At 43.9% G+C, this 26,231-nt stretch overlaps 1 pseudogene; it reads right to left on the bottom strand.

Moving 5' to 3' along the window:
- On the bottom strand, positions 1-2,081 carry LOC120966467 (ATP synthase subunit a-like; annotated as a pseudogene).
- Between the last annotated feature and the right edge of the window lie 24,150 nt (positions 2,082-26,231).

The following is a 26,231-nucleotide window of genomic DNA, read 5'->3' as shown; positions in this document are numbered from 1 at the left end:
TAGAATCTTCGGCTCCTCGTTTTTATTCAATTATGAAATGACTCATTTTGATGGAGATTTGTAGCATCATTCAAGTAAATACAAATTGAGATCGTAGAAACATGAGCTTGTGATATAGCTACACCTAATTCCAGACCGGTTAATGCTAGAACTATAAATAAGGGACCAAGATCTCCTATGAAATAGAAAATATTATTCAGAAATAGCATAGTCCAAGCAAACCCACTTAAAATCTTTACTAAACTATGACCGGCCATCATATTAGCAAATAAACGTATTCCTAAGCTTAATGCACGAAAACAATAAGAGATTAGCTCAAGGAGTACTAAGAAAGGTGCTAATGGCAGTGGGACTCCCGCAGGTAATTAAGAAGCTAAAAAAATGAAGCCGATGTCTTTGAAATCCAACGATCGTAATGCCTATAAAAATGGAAAATGAAAGAGCCAAAGTAATAAGAAAATGACTTGTCACTATGAAGCTAAAGGGTATCATACCCTGGGGATTACGAAATAACAAAAAAGTAAAAGTGACCGAGATGCGAGGGAAAAACTTTTGTTTCACATTTCCGGAAAGACCACCTATTTGTTCGTTTACCAGGTTCAGCACGAAATCATAAATAAGCTCGACCAAGGATTGCCATGCATTTGGCACTGACTTTCCACCTCCCTTTTTCGTAACAACAAAAAACAGAAAAACAACCAAAACGACAGTGATCAGCATATACAAGACTGCATTTGTAAATGTAAAATAAAAGTTGCCCACATGAAGATCAATTATTGGGTAAATGGCAAATTGATCCAATGGGTTTTCCAAAAAAATCTGATTCGGAGCACTTACAGCGCTACCCGGCGGGGAGTCTTCGGCCCTCCATATTTCGTTGTAAAAATTAACAAAGCCCGTGTTCCAAGTGGAGCTTTCGCGCCCCTTGAAATGTAAATCTACGAAAGTATCCCTTAGATCCGAGAAAGAATCCACGCCCAGAAACTGGTTACAAAACCAGGTAACATCGTATGTAGGTGGCAAAACCAATTTTGCCTGCCGCATGTATGATTCTACCATTTTTGTGATTTCAAAAAGCAAAGCCTGTGTATTTCCGGGCGCAATTCCATACATTTTTAAAAGGAGGTCCTTGTCTTTCGAGGTAGGTGCCTCCACCCCTTCCAAAAGCCGGTTCACAAGCTGCGGATCCAAGGCAGGTTGGGAAAAATAAAAAATAAAAGAATGGACGTGAGAGACGCTTTGTACTGTTTGTGTTATTAAATCGAATTTGTTCATCTCCAGGTAACTCCATCTTTTTCAGCTCTGCTCACTCACTTTTGAAAGGAAAGGAGACTGATCTTGACGTCGGCGTTGGTTTTTCCAACGAAACGAAGAAGTTTTGGATTGAGATTTCACATAAGCATTGCACAATGATCCGCATTAGGCGGGGAGCAGCAATGATACCGCCGGCCAGGAATAAGTACTTATCCCTCTTATACTTAAGAAAAGAGAATAGAAGTGGTTCCTTTTCTTTCTATACGAAATTCGACGATTTCGTTTGTGTTCATGTTGGCATAGGAGAACTACTAACTTCCGCCATCTGCATTAGTTACGTTAGCATAGGTAGGCGGTTCTCATGCCAAAGGGGAAGATCTCGCTCAGCCAAGTGCACAACCTGAGTAAGTACACTTATCGAGGAGTGATAGGGCAGCAGAGTTTGAGGAAAAAAAAGATTTGGGTGGCTATGGGTGATATGGGGAATCTAACAATTAATTGACAATGATTTCACCGTGATGTGCATTGGTAGCTTCAAGACGAAGGCATTTTCCATATGTAAGCCACAATTTCAGTATCTTATTCTTCTGAACCAGGAAAAGCGTTCTGGTAAGGAGGATGAAAGAAGAGTACGAAAAAGGAAGTCAAAAGTAGTAGTCTTTAACAAGGCTTTCCTTCACCAGCGTAAATATCTAAAGTAGAGGCTTTGGTATAAACATAAATCCCATAATAGAGGGATCGATCATCACATTCTGCTTTGTTAAGAAAGAAGGATAACCTAGATAGATAAAGGTGGAATGGACTACGTGCAATCCCATCCATGGAAATATTTTATTTACTGTAGAAATATGTATGATGTGCTGCTAAGAAATCCGCCATCGCTTGCCCTCTAATGGCCTTCTGTGGCGCATACACAATGTCGAACTCAGTAAGGATGATGGCCCCATCTTGCCAATCTTCCTGTAAGCATTGGTTTTGTCATGAGATATTTAAGTGGGTGAACTTTGGAGATGAGGGTGACCCGATGTGCTATCATGTAGTGCCATAGCTTCTTGACAGCGAACACTCCAGTGCAAGGCAATGTTTTTCGATAGGAGAGTACGCATGTTGAGCTCCTACGAGCACACGACTGAGGTAATAGAGGGCATTCTCTTTCCCGTTTTCATTTGCTTGTGCCAATAGAGCCCCAAGAGATTCATCCAAGGACGTGGTGTAGAGTATAAGCTCCTTCCCTGGTATCGGCGCAGCCAGGACTGGCAGATTGAGGAGATAGCTTTTGATGCCATCTAGGGCTTGTTGGCAGTTTTAATCCCAAAAGAATGGAATGTCTTGTTTGGTTTTTCTTGTAAAATGTTGGATTCTTCCTGCAAAATTGGCTATGAATCGCCTGATGTATGCCAGGCGCCCTTGAAGAGAACGCAGCTCCTTAAGGTTTTGAGGAGGAGGCATTTCGAGTATGGCCTTGATTTTACTCGGGTCGATTTCTATTCCCCGATGTCGAATGACAAACCCTAGGAATTTGCCTGACGAGATCATGAAGGCGCACTTCAACGGGTTTAACTTGAGTGCATGTTGCCTTAGGCGGTCGAATACGATTCTGAGATGTTGAAGATGTTCTTCATAGGATACCACCTTTACAACGAGATCATCTACATAGCACTCGACAATCTTATGTATTATCTCATCGAAGATCTTAGTCATGGCGCGTTGATATGTAGCACCGGCATTTTTGAGACCTTTGGGCATAACCTTGTAACAATATATGCCTATTGGAGTGCGAAAGGCTGTGCTTTATCAAGGCAAGCTTCTCTTTCTTTCGCCAGTGAAGTTCACATAAGTGTATAGAAAGCCTTCTTTTCACAACCATGCACAAACCAAAGTGCTGCTGAAACGTGAAATCCATGCACCAACAAGTTCCCGTTCATAAGCAATGAAAAAGCAGAGTATATGGGAGGATAGTGGCTAAACTGTTCACTTGAGGAGAGTGGGAAGTGACTAGTCCGATAGGAGAAGAGCGGAAGTGCGATCTTTCGATCCAATCTACGTCGACTAAAATCCATGTCTCATGGCACGAGGGCCATTGCGAGTTGATGTTGTTGCTTTACCGTCACAGTCTGTCCTCAAGAGAGGCATCCATTCCTGGCCAGACAAAGTTCCTATTAGTTCTCTTATAGGAAGCTAGTATACCTGAATGGCCTCCGGTAGCTGTCCCATGCAGTTCTTGCGCTATCCTGGCTCTTGCATTTCCAGCGGTCCCCACATAAAGCCTCCCTTTTTCCCTTAATACCCCTTCCTCCTCTTCCCAACCATCTTGTCCTCCTCTCGCATCACTAATGCTCTTCTTAACTTCTTCAGCTAATTTTTATCCCTCGTAGCTTTGTTTCACTTCTCCTATCCAATCTGGCAACAACTTGCTCACAAGGGTGCAACCACTGAATTTGTAACGACACAATGATTTGAAAAACAATCAAAAGATATGTAAAGAACACAGACAGTAAAGGTAGAAGATCATTTCCGGGTAGATAGGAGAGCTATTAAAATCCACAAACATGAATCAGAGTTTCGACTGGGTTCTCCAGATTTAACCAAAAGATGACTTTTCTACAAATAAGAGAATTTCTCATTTTTTGGTTTATACCGAGCCAAAACATAGAATTTCCATTGAAGAAGGAAGTAAGGATGCTAGCCGGAGAATCAAGAAATAAATACTTCCCATTCTGATTCTTTTTTAGTTCCCAAGATAGAATTTCTTTGTTTTTGGCAAGAGCGGTGGGTGACAACGTGCAAGACTAGGTAGGTTTGGCTTTGATCTGATCAATAGGAATAGGAGGAAGCGTTGGAGAGGTACGAAATGACTGAAGAGGGGAACCCATCTGACCACATGTAGAGCCAGCCCATAAGTAAATTCAAGAGAATTTCTTCATCTTCCAAAGTATGTGAGTGAGGTAAAAATTCCATGGATCGATCTCATCACTCACATCCAACAACTAGTGAAAGATGTAATGATGAAGCTATAGGAGAAGAAAAAGCGTTGGTTTTGATTGGTAATCTTGAGTTGTCATCTTTTGAAAGAGAGTAACTTGCTGGATGGAGAGCAGCTAGGAGAATAAAGTTCATCTTTACCCCATCTTTCATTCCAACTCTATTTTCTTGTGTGCGATCCTTCTTTCTGGTTTGGAATCCAAGAAGCTCAATGGGCTAGTTTCAAGTTCGATCAGACACGAAATCTGGTATAGCCACCAGCCTAGATAGAACGGGCGGGAGAAGAAAAACTAGGAGCAAGCCACATTCAAGAGGGTTGTCAAAGGCCCTCTCAATAGAGCTATTTTGTCATTGAATCGATGGAGGGAAGACTCCTTCGGTAGGTGCCCCCGACTCTTCCAGTTTCTGGGTGGGATCTTATGGCTTAATCTCTGATTGCGCAGGATTCATCTTTGTTTGGTAACCTCAGACCCTGAACCAGGAGTTGGAAGCGCCTTTGCCAGACTTTCCAATTGAACATGATGCGGGCGATGCAACTCGGCAAGGAGAAGGCTGAACCCTGGTGCTACACTACAACAGAAGCTTTGGCAGTTTACCATGGCTTGATGTTCTAGTTGTCATGCTAAAGCCGTTGATAGCTACTTCGCTTGACGAGCTAAGTAGAAAGACTTTGTGGATGAATCCACAACTGATGGTGCTTTAGGTTGATCTGATCCCTAGAAGGAAGAGTTTTGGGCTTAAGGCATAATTGATCTATTGCGGCTACCCTAGCTATGTCATCCGATGCTGTTCACAAAGCGGCTCTTACTATAGACCCGGCTATCTCCAAGTTGAAATCGAACCCAGCCCCGGGTTTCCGTCCATCAATCCAGAGCTCAAGACAACCGCGATACTTAAATCACTCAAATAGCCACCTTAGACGGACACAGCCATTAGAAGAAGAAACTGAAACTCGATGGAGTACCCTAAACCAGAGATCCTCGACAAAGAAATTCTCGATTCAAGGAACGAAATATCAATAGAGGAACGAAAACCGCAGGGTATGAAATTTGGGTAGGGTTGGCAGGGAAAGTCCAACTGAAACTTTCTTTGATTACCTTTTTTCTCCAACTGGCTCAGAGATTGCATTTGCCCTTAACCGGTAACCTCCTTTGAATCCTTCGTTTAGACCCTCTCTATTGGTATTGGCATTGGCTCGAGAGCAAGGACCTTATTTGATCGCTTAGAACTTGATGGAGGGAAACTCACTCGCTCGAGATATGCTTAAGCTAGCTCAAGAAGAGTACTAATTTTATATGCCTTAAAGAGGGGATTCAAAGAGTAGACTTTTACTAGGGCTTAAGTGACTCGTTTCATATTGCTTACTATGGTCTGGACAGTGAGGAAGGTGAGTTGGAAGATATACCTAATGTCAAATGAGACTTTCTCCTCACCAAATTGAAGCGTGAGCTTAGCATCTTTCACATCGATGACAGCCCCTGCAGTAGCTAGAAAAGGTCTCCCCCAAAAAAATAGGAAGCTCTTATCCTACATCTCCAAGACAACAAAATCAACTGGAAATGCGAAGTTACCAACTATCGCAGGGATATCACCCAAAATGTCTGCCGGATCCTGATCATCAAGGTGGAGAGTGATGCTAGTCGGCCGTACATCACCCAATGGTAGTGGCTCGTAGACAGTGAAGGGTATCATAGTAGACCCAAGACCACATAAAGCATGGAAAGTTTGACTTCCTATCAAGCATGGAATACTAAAACTGGCAGGCTCATCTAAGTTGAGAGGTAGCTTATTTGAACGAGTGCACTACATTCCTTAGTAAGAGTAACCAGTTCTGGCTTGTTAATGTTTCGCTTCTTTGCGAGCTGGTCCTTAAAGAACTGTGTATACATCGGCACCTGTAAGACACCATCAAGGATGGGGGTGGTAATCTGCATATCTGTCATCATATCCAGAAACTTTGCAATCTGCTTGTCTTCAGTTGACTTCACAAACCATTCTGGAAATGGCAGCTTCGGGTTGACAGGTGAAGTAGATTGATGATGGATCATTAGGAGCAATAGCTTCTGGTGTAGAAGAACTAGGCTGTGCAGCAGAAGTAGTGGACTGTTGAGGTCCCTGCGGAGAAGGTATTGGGCCGACTAGGGTAGAAGGCAGGTGGTACATACAACGCTGGCATTGGGGAAGAGGATCGGTTGTAGTCTTACCACTCCGACTAGTAAAGGCTCCACGTGGGTGAACTTCAGGTTGAGGTGGAAGTCTCCCTTGTAGATGGTTGTGAGGCTACCATACGAGTGGTCAATGTTTGCATAGAAGAATCCTTACACCCAATATTGTCACTCCTTTTAGAATACCTGTCTACACCTACATCAGCAAGATGTAGTTTTATTAAGTCGGCTTCCATTCCTTATTCGGAAGGCGTTGGGTACTTGATATACTCTATGCTATGTACTCGGCCCACCATTGCGCATGCTGTTTTAGGAAGCATATTTTGATCCTTATTCAGGGAAAGCTCATATCCATCAAAAAGCAATCGAAGTCCAGCTTTATCCCGAGCATCCGTTGTTTGCCCCGATTGAAGATCCGACACGACACCCTCTTTTCCATCTCCGGCTTCCTAACCAGATCCGTTTACCCCTGCTTGAAAAAGTGTTTCCATTCGTAGTTCGGGGTTTCCTAGTCCCAGGTTTATTCGTAACGGGCTCCCTATCCAGGTCTTCCTCCTCAACAGCTATCTTTGTTTGACGGTGTTCGTTGCCAATGCAATAGTAATATATGCTTGCTTTCTGCCTGTTCGCATATCCATATCGAAAACTCTTCTTTCGTAGGCACATTTACTTCAATTCAACTACTTCATTGATGAATCAATTTGAGGAAATTCGAAAAGACCTTGCTCGCCTTCGCAACTGCCTTCTTTTCTGTGCCTTCCTAGTTTGCCAACCCTATGTTTGATTGCGAGTTCCGACGGGGTGAGTACCTGGACGGACAAGGGGTTCCTTTTCGATTTCCATTTTAGAGCTTCTCTCTAGTTCGAATATATAGAACTTCCTTCTTAGAAATGGAATACCTTCACCTTAGAAGGGTGTTCTTCCTACTAGTGAAACCAGATCTGCCTTTTTCGGCTAAGCCGATTCCAATGATCGGACGGACAATACTTGCTTAAACCTAGCACCCTGTTGCCTTGCGTTTCCTCCAGCCGTACCTGCCTCGCCGCTCGTGATACCCAGGAAGGGCATCCCTCACTTCCCAGATCGTCTCGCACTTCTTTTGTCACTGGCACACACACTCTCGTGGGTCTATCACTGAGAAATCCCTTTTCGCCGGGCGATGCGGTAAGTAAGACTAGTCGATGGACAACTGCGGACTGAATAGGGAGAAGATGCATTTTCCTAGGCTCTTTCTACTTTGCTCATTCGGTATAGCCGTCAGTGATCCACAGATATGGCGCTTTTGGATTCCTAAAGGGATAGGATAGTTCTTTCTGGGCTTTAGAGGTCTCCCCTTTAACCTAGTACTCTTAGGAAGGCCGGGTTAACCTTCTACTAGAACTGTTCTATCTACGAAATTGGAAAGTAGGGTCAACTTGCCATAATATATAGCCCAACTTGATCCGTCTTAGAGTAGCCGCCTATGGAACCGCCCCCGAGTCAACAATACACCCGATCGCGAGCCTTATATGAGTTTCATAGTCAGCCTGCTCTTTCAAGAACGTGCCTTCTAAACTCGTTGTTCCGCTTGCAAATTGGAGTTTCCTACTGACTATCCGGGTTCTTGATACCGCCGGCCGGGAATAAGTACCTATCCCTTACGGGAATCGAACCCGTGTCTTCGACATGAAAAGACGATGTCCTAACCTCTGGACGAAAGGGACCAAAAAGCTATTTTTCATATACTTAAGAGAATAGAAGTGGTTCCTTTTCTTTCTATATGAAATACTTGATGCACTTATTGAATGGAAACTTGAATTGAGAGAAAAGCTGTGCTACGCTTCTTCATTCTCGTAACTCAATCAATATCAAGAACATAAAGAGTTTGTATAGAGATGGATTTCTCTTCAGTTCCAAGACTTTTTTTTGAATGGCTCGTGTTGCGCTAGTGACACGAGGGTAAAACGCTCGAGTTGGCTTGCTGACTCGAGGAGGGAAAGGCTCCATTTGCTTTAGTGAATGTAGGAAGAAACAACCATAGTAACTATCTATGAAATTGATTGATGGATATGAGAGTGGTGCAAGACTGGGACTGGATTCTCTTTCGGATAGGCCCTGAAAGGAGAAGAAAGGCTGAAATGCCAACGGACGTCTGTCTATTCTCTAATTCACCCGATCCCTATCCGCTTTCCAAAAAGGAAGAATGCATGAACCATGGCAGAGGAGAAAGGACGGATCACCTGCCGATCTTTTACAAAACCATGCCAGAAAGGATATAAAGATTGACCGGTACAAAAGCCATCTCCATCAATCTATGCTCATTAAGGAGAGGGTTCCTTAGAGAATAAAATGGGGAGCGAACGAAAAAGATGTGTGGCTGAGGTGTTGGGAGCCCCCAATAGAGAAGGACGATGCGGAAAGGGATGATGGGAAAGTGACAAGACTGGACTTTGACTCATTTAAAAAGAGTTGTAGCCATACGGAATTCCAATTGGAATGGACCCATCTCATGATACAAGTTACCCTGGATTTCTTTCTATTCCTATTTCGCTTGGCAATTCTAGTTTTTGTTATGATGATCTCATGGATAGTAGTATTGAGTTCTATAAACAGATTGATAGTAGGTTTTAAGATAGCTTAGCCCTTGCTATGATTCAATTTGTATTGGAGAAGAGGGGCGCCAACCCTATGGGGAATGTAGCTATGTTGTACTTCTTCCTACTAGCTACGGTGCAGCACCTGTTCCTAGCTATGATGCTGCTCCTATCCGCCCCTTGATTTATCACCGGTTTGGTCTTTTATTGGTTATTGATTTATAGACGGGAGGATAAGTACCCTGGCTCGACCCCAGATATCGATTTAGCATTCCATTATCGGATCTCTGAAACGGGAAACAAGAAAAGTAATCGAAATCGTGTGCCAGCGGGACATACGAAATTCACACTTTTTGACTCTCAATCCACAGGTGGAGATACCAGGGGGGGTTTTCATGGCCTATAGTCTCCCCTGCCGACGAAGCACGAACTACTTGTTGAAATCGCGGATCCAAATCTTGCATTTCTCCTTTATTCGTCAAAGGCCTCGTATTGTTATTCCGATGATTCATGTGGGCTATCTGCTCTTTATTGTAGGGTCCTACTCCCACCTATCCTTAAAAAACGATGTGAGTGGCTCATACTAATCAAATGTACAAGTAACTGACCCTTATCAAGCTTTCCACACATAGTGTTTTGATCTAAGATTGCAATTCTTCCATGTTTCTGCAGTAGCATATTGTTCCATAGAGCTAGGGTCCAAAATAGGAATCAATAAGTGTTTCCACGACTCTACCGCCCGGCCAATCCTGTTCCAATGAAAAGACCATTAATTATATAAGGAAGAACCCAGGGTTCTAGCCCATTCCCATTCCTAAATCAATAATTCGTAGTGCTTTTGCCTTTCTTGCGTACTCCTGGTGAACCAGTTGCTAGCCATATGTTTAGGAGGCTATTTTCTCCTATTAAGTAAGATTCTTAAGCTTAATAAGCCCAAAGATCAAAAAGTATGGACCATTTTGAAATAAAACCGGACCATTTGTAAATCAAAATAGAAAAGAAATCTAGCTACTCTCTTCTCTGTCTCCTTCAGAAAAAGAAAGCTAAGTCAATTGGTGTTGAATAAACAAAACCACACCGAACCAGTCAGGAGTTTTCAGAGATTATGCCCAGCGTCACATGACACCACTTCATTGTATGCAACACGAGGAACCGATCAAGAAAGACGAAGCGGACATGCACAAGTTCAAGAGCGAGGTCAGACAAGCATGTATCAGAACAGCAACGTGATCAAGGCTGCAGCTGCTGCTGCGAGGACTAACGTCACAAGGGAAATCCGGCAGGAACTGAAGGCCACCGATCCCGACCGATCGCACGGCACGGACGTCGAAAGCTCCTCCATAGTCAACGGGGGCACTTCACTTGTCCTGGGGTGGCAGCAGCACGGACATGCACAACTGATTTGAATTAGTACACACGAAGTATGATCAACGATTCCGCAAAGATATTAATTCCAGTGTAGTGTTCAAACGATCAAATGGATGAGATGATCAATGATTGCTTGGATTAAAAAACTAGAAGGTACAGTTACAACTTAACAGATCAGTGCACTCAGAGTTTGAGAAGACTATGTATATAGCATCCGCATCACCAGGACACTCGATACTGTAATTAGTAGGCAGTTACAAGTTAATAGAACAGATGCTGCGAGTAGAAGAATTGAATCAATAATCAGTTTTATCATACAATCAAGTTTGAATCTGTATTCCTATAGCCCTATAGCAGCATATAACAAGAAATGGAGAGAACACCGCAAGTGAAAATAAAAAAATTCCGTTTTGTTGTGGGCAGATGAGCAGGGATCATATGGTGCGAAAGCTGAAATGGCCAAGAGTCTCTGAATGGCATTAGTGGCCGCAGATTCACCGAATTACTAGACAAGCAGAAAAATGTTTACCTGGAGACATTTTAGGTGTGGGAGGTGAGTCAGGTGTGAAATGCATCTCAGGAAGCGACTTGAGCCCTGTTTCAAATGGGGGGAAACAAATAAATGAAAAAATAAAATTGGTACATTCAAAAGAACTGCTCAACTGATCAGTAATCATGACTAACCATAGCAAAAAAGCACAGTAATAATATCCCTAATATAGAGTAGCATCCAGAGCTCACTGGTAATCCGCATCTACCACCAACCATCACCAATGTAGCTTCACAAGGACTCACAAGAACAAGGATAGGAGCGCATAAACTTATTTTGTAACTTGTTCGGTGATCAAGAACACGCGCATAGGGAGCACAAGAATCGATCGAAGCATATACTCGCCATCAAGAAGGGACAAGTTTCTCCCCCCGGCCCTACTCCCCAACCAACCCACCGAACTAACTCCATACGTTCATCATCATACATTGCGTACCGTGCATTTTTCCTCTTCCTTCCATACTGTGCACGAGGCCTTTGGCTACTCAATTTATTTTCTTTTGCTGCTTCTCTATTCTACATAGACCCGACAATCTCCCTCCGACAAAAGCATACTTTTTGAGTACTCTAAAGAAATATAGCCCATTGGGCCAGCTTTAGGATTATGCTTACTCCTACTGTGGAGAAAACCAGAGGAGTCCGACTACCATTCCTTTGTATGAAGTACGTACTTGTTCTTCACCGTGCAAGCTCTACAGGTTTTGGAATCCGAGGCCTTCAAGTTCAACCGTAGATGTAGAAGCAAACCGGTAATTAAGCATCGAGCGAATGAGAGACGAGTGAGATGCCTTTAGCTCCTAGAAGTCCTTCTTCAACTTTGCTATACGCAATTCGTGCGCCAAATAGAACTGCTAGACTACGTCGAGTTGTGACCACTCATGCCTCTAAAGAGTGAGGCAAAGGGTAACACTAGGGTGGAGCTCCACCTTTTGTTCTTCTAGCTCGGACTCTTAAACTAGAAACTATATAAGAGGCACGAGATGATCAGGTGTGTGCACTAAAGCTCGACATGATGAAAGCTTATGAGAACTTCACTGCTATAGCTGATACGGGATCTAATGACTTATTTCTTAAAATAGGGTTTTGTGACTACCGAAAGTTTCTCTTTTCATGACACAGGGGGGGTCTCTGTGGCCCTAGTTTCTTTGGCCCATTTGAAATGAGCTACGAATAGGTCCTACTTCAGACAATCCTTCGTTGTCCCTTCAGAGGAGATGAGTGGGATGACGAATGAGTTCTTTAAACATCTCTATACTGCTAAAGGTACTGAAAGAATGGAGGATGTTCGTTCTGTCGACAGTTCCTCGGAAAGTATCTCAGGCAATGAATTAGCAATTGACTGCGCCCTTTACTGGTTCTGAAGTGTGACCTTTTTAAGATGTACCCTGAAAGGCCCCTGGCCCGGACGGCTATCCAGCCCACTTTTTTTCAGCGAAGGTGGGATTTCTATGGTGATGAGGTTAGTGACTTCAGTTACCTTCTCGGTTCTTTTCAATGGGGAGTGTCTTGAGGAATTCAAACCTTCTTGTTAGCAGCAGTTTAGGTATTCAAAATAGCGAAATACATAAATTATCTATCTCAAGTACGTCTCGTACTTATCTTGAGCCATCAGTCAGATTGAATGCAGCGCCCTGCTGGCAGCCCCTGACCTCTGTTCCTATGGGGGAAAGAAGGTGTGGCTTTGGACCCCAAACTCTTCCATGACGCCCTTCTTCTTATAGCGTGGGTAAGTGATCAATACATAAAAAAATCACACCCATTGGATCCATCCTGATATGATTGGGTGATTTGCACGTTCCCTTAAGAACAAGCACACACACACTAAATCCTGAAAAGAAAGATAGATGCTCATCTTCACACTGATAGCAGCAGGCTCACTACGTACGTTGTCCAACCCACCTCGTAAGACATCTTTCCTCGGATAGCCAAGCGAAAGAGGAGGTCTCAAGCGTGCAAAAACACATGTATGAGCAGGAAAAGATGTGCAATCAAGCTCAGAGACTGCAGATAACGGATCTCTCAGGCACCGGTTTCCCTCAGTTTAGGAAGGGAAGCGAGCTTTCAAGGGTCCCAGGATAAAAAAGGTAATTAATATGTCTCCGATCGAAGTGATAGATAAAGGCTTTACCCATTGGCAAGGAACGCTTGGAGGAGTGAAACAACAATTCCGCCTAGCGTAGGACACGTATATTTGATCCAATCTAGCAAGCGTAGCCAGCCCCACCCACGGGTGAAATTGTACAGCTCCCTATCTCGTTGAAAGCCCCTTTGCTTACAGAAGAGAAGAGTTGGATGCCGTGGTGGGAAAGCTCCCGTTTCAACTTTGCTTCTTGTAAGCTTCGGTATAAATAGCTCACTTGCGGGATCTAATCTCATTCTATGGGAACAGCTTTCATTTCTATCTTTTGGCTTAAAGTGGTGAACAAATCCTTTCTCTTCACTTTTTGTGCTCCGCATGGCTCCGGTCAAGATGTGAATCATCCTGTATATACATAATTAGGAGACCTCTCACGAACTTGTTAAAGAAAGGAGTACCATTTGTGTGGACAAGCCAAAGCAATCCTTTGATGTTCTCAAGCAAGCTTTAATTGAGGCCCCTGTGTTGGTTCTCCCTGATTTCAGTAGAAGATTTGTGCTAGAGATAGATGCCTGTGGGCATTGGAGCTGTGATAAAGGGTAGAAGTATTCGTGTGGGGTGGGTTTCGAAGGGAAGGTTGCACAATAGATCGGAGATCCTTTGAGGAAGACTGAAATGACTATACTTATAGAATGGTCCATATCGAACAGATACGATACTGGTTTACACAAAGAATATCGCCTAGCTCTAAAACGGCAGCACCTGAGTGCAACTTCGAGTAAGAAAGAACGACCTTCTGCTACCTTTTTACCGGGGCATTGTTTTAACAACTTTAGCTGATTGATCTACGAATGGAGGGATTCAAGCTTATTTTTGTTAACCGAGATGCAAACGACTAACAAACTGGATTCGAAGCCACCTGTCGTAATACTACATGTGGGTCCTTTCTGTGGAGCCTTCAAATGCAATAGCTAGCTGCCCAACGGCCAATGCCACAGGCAAGACTCCATTTTCCAACTTATACAACTCTTTGGGGTCCGAAGATACTCGCCATTGCAACTTAATAAATAGGACCGGTGGGATCGCCTTCAACAGATATATCGGTTTCACTACTTTCGTACCCTTTGTTTTGGTCATGTGGATGACCTGCAGACCGTAGATAAGATGGATACCCACGTACTGCCTTCAATGAAGAGAGTTTTACCAAGGACCCTTAGACAGATAGGGGGGACAGACAAAAGGTATGCAACCTGCTGAATATTGTCACCGAATCGCTCACTGACAAATACTTGGGGCTCCCCTCCCTGGTAGGAGTGGATAGGAGCGACTGCTTCCAACACTTAATTGAGAGAGTTTGCACTCGGATTAATGGCTGCAAAGAGGAAGGGCTAATTGGCTCCGCCATGGAGACCGAAATACGAGCTTCTTTTATCACATCATTTTGCAATGGAGAAAAAAGAAGAACATAATAAAGTTTCTGAATGACTAAAACGGCAACAGGATCGAAGGTAATGACCAGTTAGCATCTCTGATACAGGGTTAGTTTGAGGGACTGTTCACCTCAGAAGTCCTAGCTCCCGACCCTGGGCTACTGGGGAAAGTAAACAGGCGAGTAACTGAAGAAATGAACGCAAGCCGCTTGGCTCCGTTCACGGCAGATGAAGTAAAGGCAGCACTCTGAATTCAATCGAGAGTTAGGTACAGTAATCTTCAGATAGGACAATACCTCCCCCAAAGCATTGTCAAGTGTTGGAATTAGGGCACCAACCACGAATAGGAGTTGTATAGAACCCCGGAAAGAGACCTTTGATGAAGTCGGCATCCTCCCAAGTGGCATTTGCTTGATCCAAACTAGCCAACTTCCTTGGTTGCTAAAAAACCATGCAACGCAAGTAATTTTCCACACACTGATTCACACGTTCTGTCTGGCCATCTGATTGTGGGTGATTGGCAGAGCTAAACCTCAATTTCACTTGCAGTGCTTTGAAGAAGGCCTGCCACATGTTACTTGTGAATATCCAGTTTCTATCAGAGACTATTGACTTTGGCAATCCATTCCACTTAAAAACATTATCCATGAAAGCATGAGAGACTGATTGTACTGTATAAGGGTGAGCAAGGGGAATGAAATGAGAATATTTAGTGAACCTGTCCACCACCAACAATATGACTTCTTGGCCCAATGATTTGGGAAGACCCTCAAAGAAATCCAGGGAGATGTCAGTCCAAGCAGAAGTAGGTAATGGCAGTGACCAGACAATTCTTCAATGTTGTGAAGGCCTCAATTTGAGCATCTGACCACTGGAATGAATCTTTTTCTAGACAGTCATGAAGTGGCCTAGAATTGATCCCATAATTCTTGAAAAATCTTCTTTTTCTGCAGCCATACCAAGAAAACTCCTCAACTGAGTGATAGTCTTAGGTGCTGGCCATTCTTTGATGGCAACTATTTTGTGGGGGTCTGTAGATAGACCCTATCCTTAGATAACATGCCCTAAATACTCCACTTGAGGGACAGGAAAACTGCATTTGCTAATCTTAGCATATAGTTTTCATGACCTTAGAATGTCCAGGACTAACTTTAGATGCTTGAGATGAGCTTGTTTGGTCTCGCTATATATCAGAATATCATCAAAGAATACCAAAAGGTATTTCCAGAGCAAAAACATGATTCATTAAAGATTGGAAGGTAGCAGGTGCATTAGTGAGTCCAAATGGCATCACTAAGTATTCATAATGACAAAAATATGTCCTAAAATTTATGAATGTCTTCTCTTCTCATTCTTATCTGATGATAACCTGATCTCAAATCAAGTTTGGAAAACAGTTGTGCACCATGTAGCTCATCTAATAGATCCTCAATGACAGGAATATTGAATTGATTTTCTGCACTTAACCCGAAAGCAAGTTTGAAAACAAGACCTGCTCTGTGAAGTGATGGAAGTAGTGAAGGTTTAGGCTTCGGATCTGTGAAGTTCAGATTTTGGAGTAGAGGTCATAGGCTAGTGCGGGTAGCCCTATCGGAAACTAGAAAGAAGAGGCTGATGCACCTGCCCGGCTGTGGGTGGGTTCAGCTCGATCAACTGGGATAGGAGTTTTTTCTCTATCTTTCTCCATGGTGTTCAAGAAGTGCGTCCAGAAAGCTGTGATTCATGGGAGGGAGCAGCTTCAATAGCTTTGGCTGTGAAAACTCTTGGTCTTGGAGCATCAGTGTCATCAGTTCACCCAAGATCAGCAGGACAAATAACTACTAGGTTTGTGCCAGAAAAGCATCTTGCGTGACAGGGAAAGAGTGGAAAAAGAAAGAGATTCATCAGCTATGGAATCTGACAGGTATTGGTATTGAACAGAGGGGGCTGTTCACAAAGCATCCCATGGATGGTAATGGTGCTTCCCCAGCTGCTATTCCTACTCCTTTGGCTGGTGCCAAATCAGGTGACTTTGAAGTCGAAGCTTGCCCGCAGAACGATGTAACCATGCTAGTAGTACTATGATTGCCTTAGAGCGCAGATGTCTCTGTCCCTAGGAACGTGATGCTTAGGTGCGAGGTGAGAAGTTTTGGGAAAGAGTATATTACAGCATTTCTAATTCGTGAATTTCTAATGATCGCCGTGTCCTGCATGCTGGATCCTCTACTATTCTATGTTCTTTCCGAAAGCGTGCCAATCCCTATGTTGTGTGGAGCTGAGCATCTTCTATTCGCTGGGATCAAGCTTTTCCTCTGCAGGGGCCTTGTGCAGTAAAACCCCTACGGGCGGTCCCCCATCGTCGTAAAGTAGTAAAGGTCCCCGCGAAGCTTTCGGGAAGAGGGGTAGTCTTGTGCGTAAGCATAGCATTTCTGGTCGAACCATCGAACCACACATCTTTTTTGGGTGGGAGGGTACTCCGAGTAGTGGGTACCTCGTAGGACCTCGACCCGCCTACTCAGGTCTTGTATGGATATGCAGGAAGGGGTGCTCCAAGGTGTGTGTAGGGGGTGTGTTTGTTCGCGAGAATGAATTCCTCGTCAAGTCAGGGGGGTGTGGACACACTTGCACAAATTCGGGTAACGGCTACAAGGGATAAAAATAAAGGAAACTGTACCCGACCAGGGATGGACGTAAACTCATAAGCTACCGAGGGTAGGGATAATCGTCCAGGTCTTATTTAAAAAAAAGCCGCGCCGCCACTGCAGGCAGGTTAGTTCCTCTGTCGTTGCCGGAGAGTTCTTGGTGAAGAGACCTTAGGATAAGTTGCTAAAACAAACGGAGGGGAGGATCGACCTGTTCAGTAGAATTCCGAAGAAAGACTCTTGGCAGCAGGTGGAGACATTTCTTTGGCCCCCTTCCAAATAAATGCGGGTAGGGTAGAGCTCGGCAGAGGGTTCGAGAATAGGGTATGGTTTTTATGGTCGGGTCCCCTACCACTAGTCCGGCTAGCCTTCTTTCGGGCAGGAAGCATGCCTAAACGATGGGCAGGCATCTCCCGCTACGCAAGCAGCATTGTTCGCCACCACCCGAGAAGCAAAAGATTCGAGAGTCAAGGCGGAGAAGACAAGCATAGTGGTCTAATGACAAGGGCCGACGACGGAAGCTCGGGACGGAGCCGTATGATGCGGAAGTCTCACGTACGGTTCCCTGAGAAGGGAGTGGCTACCCACTGGAGCTTCGACCAACTACCACCGGTCAATTCCGCTTTGGGGCCACCCCTGACTCTCCCATCATTATAGGGGTATGGGGTTCGAGACAAAGAAAGATCAAGGCAGCATATCAGTTTTTCCTATATACTTTACTTGGATCCGTTTTTATGCTATTAGCTATTCTGTGGATTCTTCTCCAAACAGGAACCACCGATTTACAAATTTTATTAACCACTGAATTTAGTGAGCGGCGCCAAATCCTTCTATGGATTGCTTTTTTCGCCTCTTTTGCCGTCAAAGTGCCTATGGTACCAGTTCGTATTTGGTTACCCGAGCCCATGTAGAGGCACCTACGGCTGGATCCGTCATCTTGGCTGGAATTCTTTTAAAATTGGGAACCTACGGGTTTTTAAGATTTTCAATACCCATGTTTCCAGAAGGGACACTTTGTTTCACTCCTTTCATTTATACTCTAAGCGCGATTGCTATAATATATACTTCCTTGACCACTTTAAGACAGATCGATCTTAAGAAGATCATTGCCTACTCCTTAGTAGCCCATATGAATTTGGTGACTATTGGTATGTTTAGTCGGGCGGCGGCCATTAGGTCACCTATTTTGAGTTATGGACACACAAGCAAGGCCAAAACATGTGTGCCGGGCGTGCGACCCATCAACTTACTAGCAATAGGGGAGAAAACTTAGCATGTCGCAACAAAAGCGTCGATTCGAGGCGTCAGCAAAACACCGCCATCTATTCCTAAAACAAAACCCCTTAGCACCCCGGGACGGGAGTGGGGGACGGCCCTACGCAGACAGCAGCAGCACCGGCTCTACGAAGTCCGAATCGAATCTTTCGGTTGGCTTTCCCGTGAATAAGAATTGTTGGGCGCGGTGAAGCGAGCGCTTCTAGCTGTTTCGCTTGCTTCTTTCTTATTGTGGCGGCTATTATGGCGTGGCTGAAATGAACGAAAAGCGAGATGATTCAAATCGATTGATAGATGGCCTGATCTGTTCTGATAGATCGAAAGGTTTTCTATCAATAATAAGGGTTGACCTCTTTCTATCTATTGATGATACAAGATATCTATCTATTCTGGATCCATCAGAAAGAAATCGATATGTATCTGATTTTTTCTACATCGTATGTAGAGCGCCCAAGCGTTTGGCCAGCTCAGTTCTATTATCCATCGGTCCAATGCACTGGCTCATCTCATGGAGGGAAAAAGCAAATGTAGTTAGTTGTCTTGTCGTTGTTCGTCGCCTCGACACATTCCCCAGCATCGTCCCACACAGAAAGAAAGAGCGTGGAGCCCCGGCCCGACCTATACTCCGCTAACGTAAAGCGAGGAGTTGAGCCTAAACTGGCGAACCGAAGTCACTTTCGTAACCATACTTCCTACAGCTAACACGTGCCCAGTCCAGCGGGAACGCGAAGCGGAAACGAACGTGAGCTGCTATACCGAATCCCCCGCTAGCCATCGGGGACCTAGTGGTAAGGCCATGATCCGCAGGGGAAGGGATCACTCATTCTTCTATTGGGGACAGGTGCACGAACGACAACTCCAAACGTCAGACATCCGCCGCCTATACCTACCGTTTAGGTGGCACCAGCAAAGAAGTCATATTGATTTCTTAGTGATATGCTACCTTCGGGTTGCTGGTATTTCAGAATATTGATGTAGTTGACCAAAAATAATAGATCATGAAGTTTATGTAATCAATAACCTATGTAATCTCCAAACCCATTACTAGTGATCCGTCTTGGCCCCTGGATTAGTTGTCATCGCTCGATCACTTCCTTTTCCACTAAGTGATTACTTAGGGACCTTAGCATGCGATCTGGGCTGTTTCCCTCTCGACTTTGGCTCTTAGCACCCAATCAGTCTGTCTGTACTAAGGATGACGGCCTGTATTCGGAGTTTCCCTGGGGTTGGTAAAGCGAAATGGGGGCCACCCTAGCCCATTGAGTGCTCTACCTCGGTCCATGGACATCATACGCTCTACTGAAATAGATTTCGCGGAAAACCAGCTATATCCGATCTTGGTTGGCCTTCACCCCTAGCCACAAGTCATCCCCGTATTTTGCCACATACATGGGTTTGGTCCTCCAAGGCCTGTTAGAGCTCTCTTCAACCTGCTCATGGCTAGATCGATCGGTTTCAGGTCAAATAGGAAGAACGTAAATCTTCCACCTCTGGAAAGCGCCTACACCTAATGGCTTAAGCCGCTGTTCCCATTTCCTCACTGACCCGTCATGCGAAAGGTACACCGTTAGAGTGAGTGCGCCCGCGCTCCGCTCCTTCGACTGATTGTTCGCATCGGATCTCAGGTTCTCTATTGCACTCCCCGATTGGGGTTCTTTTCACCTGTACCTCACGGTACTTGTACGCTATCGGTCATTGAGGAATACTTAGGCTTAGAGGGTGGTCCCCCTTTCTCGCGTAAAAGCGATCATCATTTGAACACGCCGTGTTTTACTGGGAAGGATCAAACCATGGGAACGAATGAACAGGGCTATCACCTTCTTTGGCCGGATCTTCCAATCTTTTTAGAAAACCAGTTCACTGCGCGCCCCACCCCGTCATCAGTCCTGTGTTGCCTATGCTTGCGCCCCAAAACGGTTGCTGACTTTGTACAACTCCGTAGGGCGCGCTACGGCAACTTTTCTAACTACGCTTGCTGCTTGCTAGTTTTTCCATCATCCAATCCACAACAAATCGAATGAAACCGCTTCGGATTTCTTTTGATGAAAACCCTTGTTCCGCTCTCGCTTGCCGCTACTAACGGGGTCTCGGTTGATTTTCCTTCCTTTAGCTACTCAGATGTTTCGGTTCGCTAAGTTTGAAAAGTCCAAAGAGCACAGACTAGCCACGGAGCTTGGATACGGTTTCCCGATCGGAGATCCATGGATCACAGAAAAATCTCTCCCCATGGCCTTTCGCCTCTGAAAGCGTCCTTCCTTCTCAATGCCCGGGTATCCATCCAATGCATGATTTTCGATAGCGTCGAACATGAGCGGACACCCACACAATCTCGATTTGACACAGCAACACTTTCCACCTCTCTTCCTTCCCTTGGATCAGATAGGAAATCCTCACTTTTCCAAGACAGAAGAGAAGCAAGCAACGGATTGAGCAACTAGCGCGAAAGCCGTTGCGCGTTAGCGCATCCGTTTTCTTGCTTGATTTTTATACGATTTTTTGAGCAACTAGCGCGAAAGCCGTTGCGCGTTAGCGCATCCATTTTCTTGCTTGATTTTTATACGATTTTCTGAAGTGATCTGTCCAACTAAGTAGAAAAGGACACTAGAGTGTGGCTACACGTGGTATAGGGCTACTCGTCCCGCCTGATGTTGAGGGAGCTAAAGTGGAACTCTCACATACATGTTCCTTAAGTTTTTAGCTCGCTAAATGATACAGTCCTCGCTGATGGATCGGCAAGTACTCCACGGTCAGCGGCTATCAGCTAACGTTATGGGCCGTTAGTGGTGGTTCATTGCCTATAGTGTTGTAATCCGGAATCCAAGTTTTGTGATAACCGTGTTGTTTACTTTCAGTGTTGTTTATTGTTCACAGCTGGATTGAGCTTGATTGAGAGTGTCATGCTCTGTCAATATCTGTTGCAGGAGTTGTCATTCTCTGTTACTAGAGTTGTCAATCTCAGATGCAGGAGTTGTCAGTTGCAGCCATTCTCACTGTGTCAAGCTTGTGACTTGCGTTGTATCAGGTTGGTAACAGCTTGTATCCCGATAGGACTAAATGTAGCCAGGAGTTGTCTTAGGTTAGTCTAATGTGCCAAAACGTTAGTCAAACCACCTAGGTTGTGTTTGTTCTGGAGATTTCAGCTAGTCCGAGTGATCTGGGTTATCTTACGTTTTATCCCTGTTTCAATCTTTTTTTCGATTATCGGGGTTTTGTAGCAGCCCAGCAGCATCCGTGTGACAGAGAGTCATATTAAGGATATAATAATGCTTTCCCCTTGAACCCCTTGCAGAAAAAGTAGGAAAATGGACTGAAATTGTTGGATAAGTGGATTTGCAGTATCTCAACAATCAGAACAGCAAATATTCCATCATCCAAACTAAGCTTCCTCAGATCCTAACCCATTGGTCATTATCGAGCCTCGTGACTCTGGCTGTGTTGATATCTTCGTATTACCTGTTATCATCCTATCTATCTGGTTATTGCTTTATGTGTTGGTTGGGATTTCACTATTTAAGTAGTATAGTTACTGATTCTATTGACTGAAGGATTGCTATTGCTGACATCTTCTGTGATGGAAGCCGAGGGAAAGGCCACCAAGAGATTCGGGTGGGTCGGCCTTCTATATTACCTAGTCGCCCGTTACGATATTCCTTTACGAGAATAGCCTACTTTCGCTTCTAAAGTGCATTTTTTTCAACAACTCAATAGAACTTTTTTCTTTTTTCATATTATGTTATTTGCACTTTGGATTTTCCTCTCTCGCTCTTGGACACTTGTTTAGCTTGTTAGAGGGAATGATCCGCCCGGGGATCCGGGTTTTTTCCTTCCTACGATGAAGGTGCCTTAAACCAAATGAATATCTCAAGCACTCGAGTAAGATGTGGACGCACATTGAGGATGAAGGGAACGCGCTTCTGTCCTTCTGTCATTGGACTGATCATTTCTTTTGGCTTTCTAGGCCATAGATTAGTGAACTTTCTCTTCTAATGAAATAGATCTTTCAAGTTTTCGTATGAGTCTATTAGTCATAGGTTTCTATTTTGTTAGTTCTACCGGAGATAGGTATGGAAGCCACTATGAGTATATATCTAGGTATGCTTCTAACTTAACCTCACGCGATAAACGGAATCCCTATCATGAGCGCAACTGTATTTACAAGTTCAGTAGCCTGAGTGAGCTTTCTCCTCAATATGGATGTGGTGATTGTTCATAAACTCCATGAAAATCAGACAGACTTATTATCAGTGCTCCAAGCTCCATGTGTTCTAGGGCTAAGACTACATTGGTGTAGGCTCCCCTTATCCTTCCTCTGGCATTCGCCGATCGATTTCTAAATGAGTGGAATTTCGATTCTCTAACTGCTCAAATAGCAATGGTTTCCTGTTCCGCATTGACCCTAGGATTGGCGGCTTGGCTTAAAGAATATGGGATTCTCTTTCCGGTGGAAAATTGCATCTGAAAATGAGACTGAGATCTACTTTTCGAATTGTCAGAGGCTATGAGATCCACTTTCTTTTGGAAAGGAGAAGGGAGAAGCAGCATTTCAACTGTGTGAGGATGGACTCTAGACCCACTCATTCTGATTCTATGATTGCAATTTCTCAAAATGGATTATAAAGTTGATCCTGTTTACTAACTCACTCTCAAAGTAGAAATACCGGACCAGGTAACCAGGAGATAAGGCCACTCGGCAAGACTGGACTAGTTTAACACGGCTATCTAGTGGAACACTATATATATAGGACTTGTAGAGCTTGAAAAAGCTTGTTTTGGTCTTTTTTCTCTTTTCCGGGCACTGAACTTCATAGACAGACTTACCAACTGATGAGCCAAAGTAGCAAATTTCTTCTTTCTGGGAGGGGCGGACTCTACGTTGGTAGCTCGAACTTTCATTTCTTCCTTCCATTTCATCTGTTCAAGTAGTCTCCTTTTCAAGTAGATACGCTTTGATACCAGACTGGTGTGCATTCTATGCTTACCCAGCGAGCGAAGGAGCGAGCCAATTCCTCTGTTCCGGTAGAGCCAATTACTTTGAAGAATTGTTTACTTTCTTGTCTTTCCTCCAGTGAACAGAGTGGAAGACCAGGTATCTTCGTAGTTGGCTCTGGAATGATTGCTTGCAGGATTTCATATTTTCCAGTGATCAGCTTAGTTGGAAGAGATAGATAGGAGAAGCGAATGCCAGATGCGCGGTGTGCCAATCAATCCAATTTCGTGAGATCGAGTCAAGGTAAGAAGGAAAAATTCTTTGGAGTAAAGTAGCCTGGAAGAAAGAATAGGAATTGATCTATCTATAGTATAGATAGAGTGTCAGATGAAATGCTTGACAAGGCAAGGAAACAGAACTTCCACATCCTCTGTTCACACTACCTGGATTGGAATTGGTTCTATCGAGATATACTGACTTGAAACAGGAATTTCTTGGTAACTGATGCTTCTTTGAAGCAAGTGCTTTCGGGTTGGCTCTTCTGATATGTGTGTTTGCTACCCATACGGAACAATTTCATTGATGAAAGATGGATGGCTATTCTCCACATTTGCCAGCACAATGCACTTTTTCTTCTATTTCGTGATTCCTTTCTTTCTGTCGCCATTTCAAAATGGATTTCTCCTCCTGGTTTTAGTCACACACGTCTTTTCCACCTAGGAAGGATGCCCCTACGATCATTCCATGCTCTGCATTCGCCCGAGCGGTCCCCAGGGAAGGAAGCCAATAATGGGAGTGTTAGGGCGGAACTTCATTAATGAAAGGATTTGCACTGCCCCACCGTACCGCAGGGACGAACTTCAATAGCCCATCATAGCACTCTCAGTCAGGGGGTTAGGGAACTCTTGAAATATTGATAGAATAACATTTATTTTTCATAAGTTTCAGTGGACGCAGAGCCAGCAAGTGTAGTTTTTCAGCGTAAGGTCAAGTTACAGAAAGGCCTATTTTGATAAGCAAGGCATTGCAAACAAATAGGTAGAGAAGAGAGCTAACCTAAGGAGCGAGCTTGTTGTAGTTGGTCTAAAGGGGGAAATAAAGGACTGTCCCGCTACTACTTCCTTGATTCCTGGGAAAGAAGGAAGACCGAGGGTAACTAACTCTTCCTTCTGAAAAATCTATATCCCAGCTCGTTTTGATCGAGCCTTCCCCCCGTTTGGAGTATAGCCAAGTGGTAAGGCATCGGTTTTTGGTACCGGCATGCAAAGGTTCGAATCCTTTTACTCCAGAGCATACTTATTCTAGAAAATAGAAAAAGAAAAAGAAAGTCTCATCCCTAATAAATAAATGAAAGTAGATTTACATTATTTTTGTATTTCTAGGGGGAATGTTGAGGCAAACTTACAATGCTGACAAGCTGGTTAGGTGCCGAGTTGGATTAGACATCGCAGGTTTCAGTTTAAGAATTGGGAAGAGGTTAAGAACCTAGTGGAATCCACTGCGAGGGGAAGTGCTGAAGTGAAGAAAAGCCCCAATTTTGGAGAGGATTGCATAATTGGAGAGTAGAATTGGAGCAAGGCCGTGATCTGGTAGGCGACTGGTACAAGTGCTAGACTGGAGCTAGACAAGAAGCGTTGAGCAGGAACTTGAGCAATTCCAGAAACTTTAGAAGAAACTGGATATGTGGCAACAAGAAGGGCTTAGCCAGAATCTTGAAACAGGTATGATACCGGCACATATCAGCCTGATGTGATGTACCTGAATTCATTCATGTTCTGTGGAGTCTTTCTTTTAATATTCTTATTTTTTCTCAGTTTAATTAGGAAGCAAATGCGGTTTCAAGATGAACTCAACCTCGAAAAGGAATTCAATTAGCTGTGCAGTTAGCCCTTTTATATTTAATAATTGGTTGAAATGGATATTGCCTGTCACTTGAAAATAAGGTTGTTTCATTTAGAATTCAGCAAGTTTCTTAGAAAATTGTTGTTAAACAGGTTGACGTTCCACTGGGAATGGAATAACAAAGGCTTTTGGCAGTTTGTGGATCGAGATGTGATTCGCTTTTTGAGTAATAGTTTCTTTCATTTGGTGTGCTCTTCCTGGAACCGGTAATAGGACAAATTTGGTGCATTCTAGTTTGCTGTTATGGTATTTACAATCCTTGAATTGTTTGAACCTGACTCTCATTATCTGTCTTCATGGTCTTGAGGGTATTTTGGATATCGTGGAGGTAACTGACGATGAATTCGTCTCTTGCCTCACCGATATGAACACAGAGTTTCCGAAGCTGCAAGAGTGCTTGGTTAAACGGTGCCATTAAGTTTCAACTGTCTTTAAACTTACTACTTCAAGTGCAATTATCAACTCCTTGCAAAATTGTTGGCTTTCTCATCTACAAAAGGAAACTCTGGTATTCAAGGAAACAGATAATTAGGTTCCACTCACTACGTCAACTAAAGCAACTGCATCTGGAGCACTTACCAGGGAAAATTGAATAAATAATGACGTAGTACGAGGGGATTTTTTCTCACTATTGCCATCCTGTGTTCAGTTCCAATTTCGTAGTAGGAGACAGACTCAATGTCAATAGATTCCTGTCCTTTTCTATAGAAATAGGCTTGGTCAAGTGCTTAAAAAAGAGGTGACCCGGATGATTTCAATGAATTGCTATTTGGTCAGATTGGAACAATTGGATTCAAAAGGAAAGAAAGACTGTGAACGAAGAGGGCCGCCCATGATCGATTGGATTCGGCAAATAAAGTAGAGGGCCCGCCCGTGTCACCACCAGTCCACCGAACCAGCTGTAGATCGCTAACTCTCTTGTCGACGCCCGGAACTTATGTACAAGTTAAGAATGAATTGTTCCCGAGTAGAGAGGGCAGTATAAGGATTCAGTAAGAAGGAGAGTCTACTTATGGAAATGCCATCCTCTCTTTCCTCAGTAACGGAGTGACTAGCTACCCCGACTTTTTATTCCAGTTCCATTCTTACTGGTGCAGGAGTCCAAAG

This window comes from Aegilops tauschii, chromosome 6, assembly GCF_002575655.3.
Source record: "Aegilops tauschii subsp. strangulata cultivar AL8/78 chromosome 6, Aet v6.0, whole genome shotgun sequence".
In the NCBI taxonomy this organism is placed as follows: Eukaryota; Viridiplantae; Streptophyta; class Magnoliopsida; order Poales; family Poaceae; genus Aegilops; species Aegilops tauschii.
Note: the sequence above shows the minus strand (reverse complement) of the source record. Positions and strands in the feature narration are given on the sequence as shown.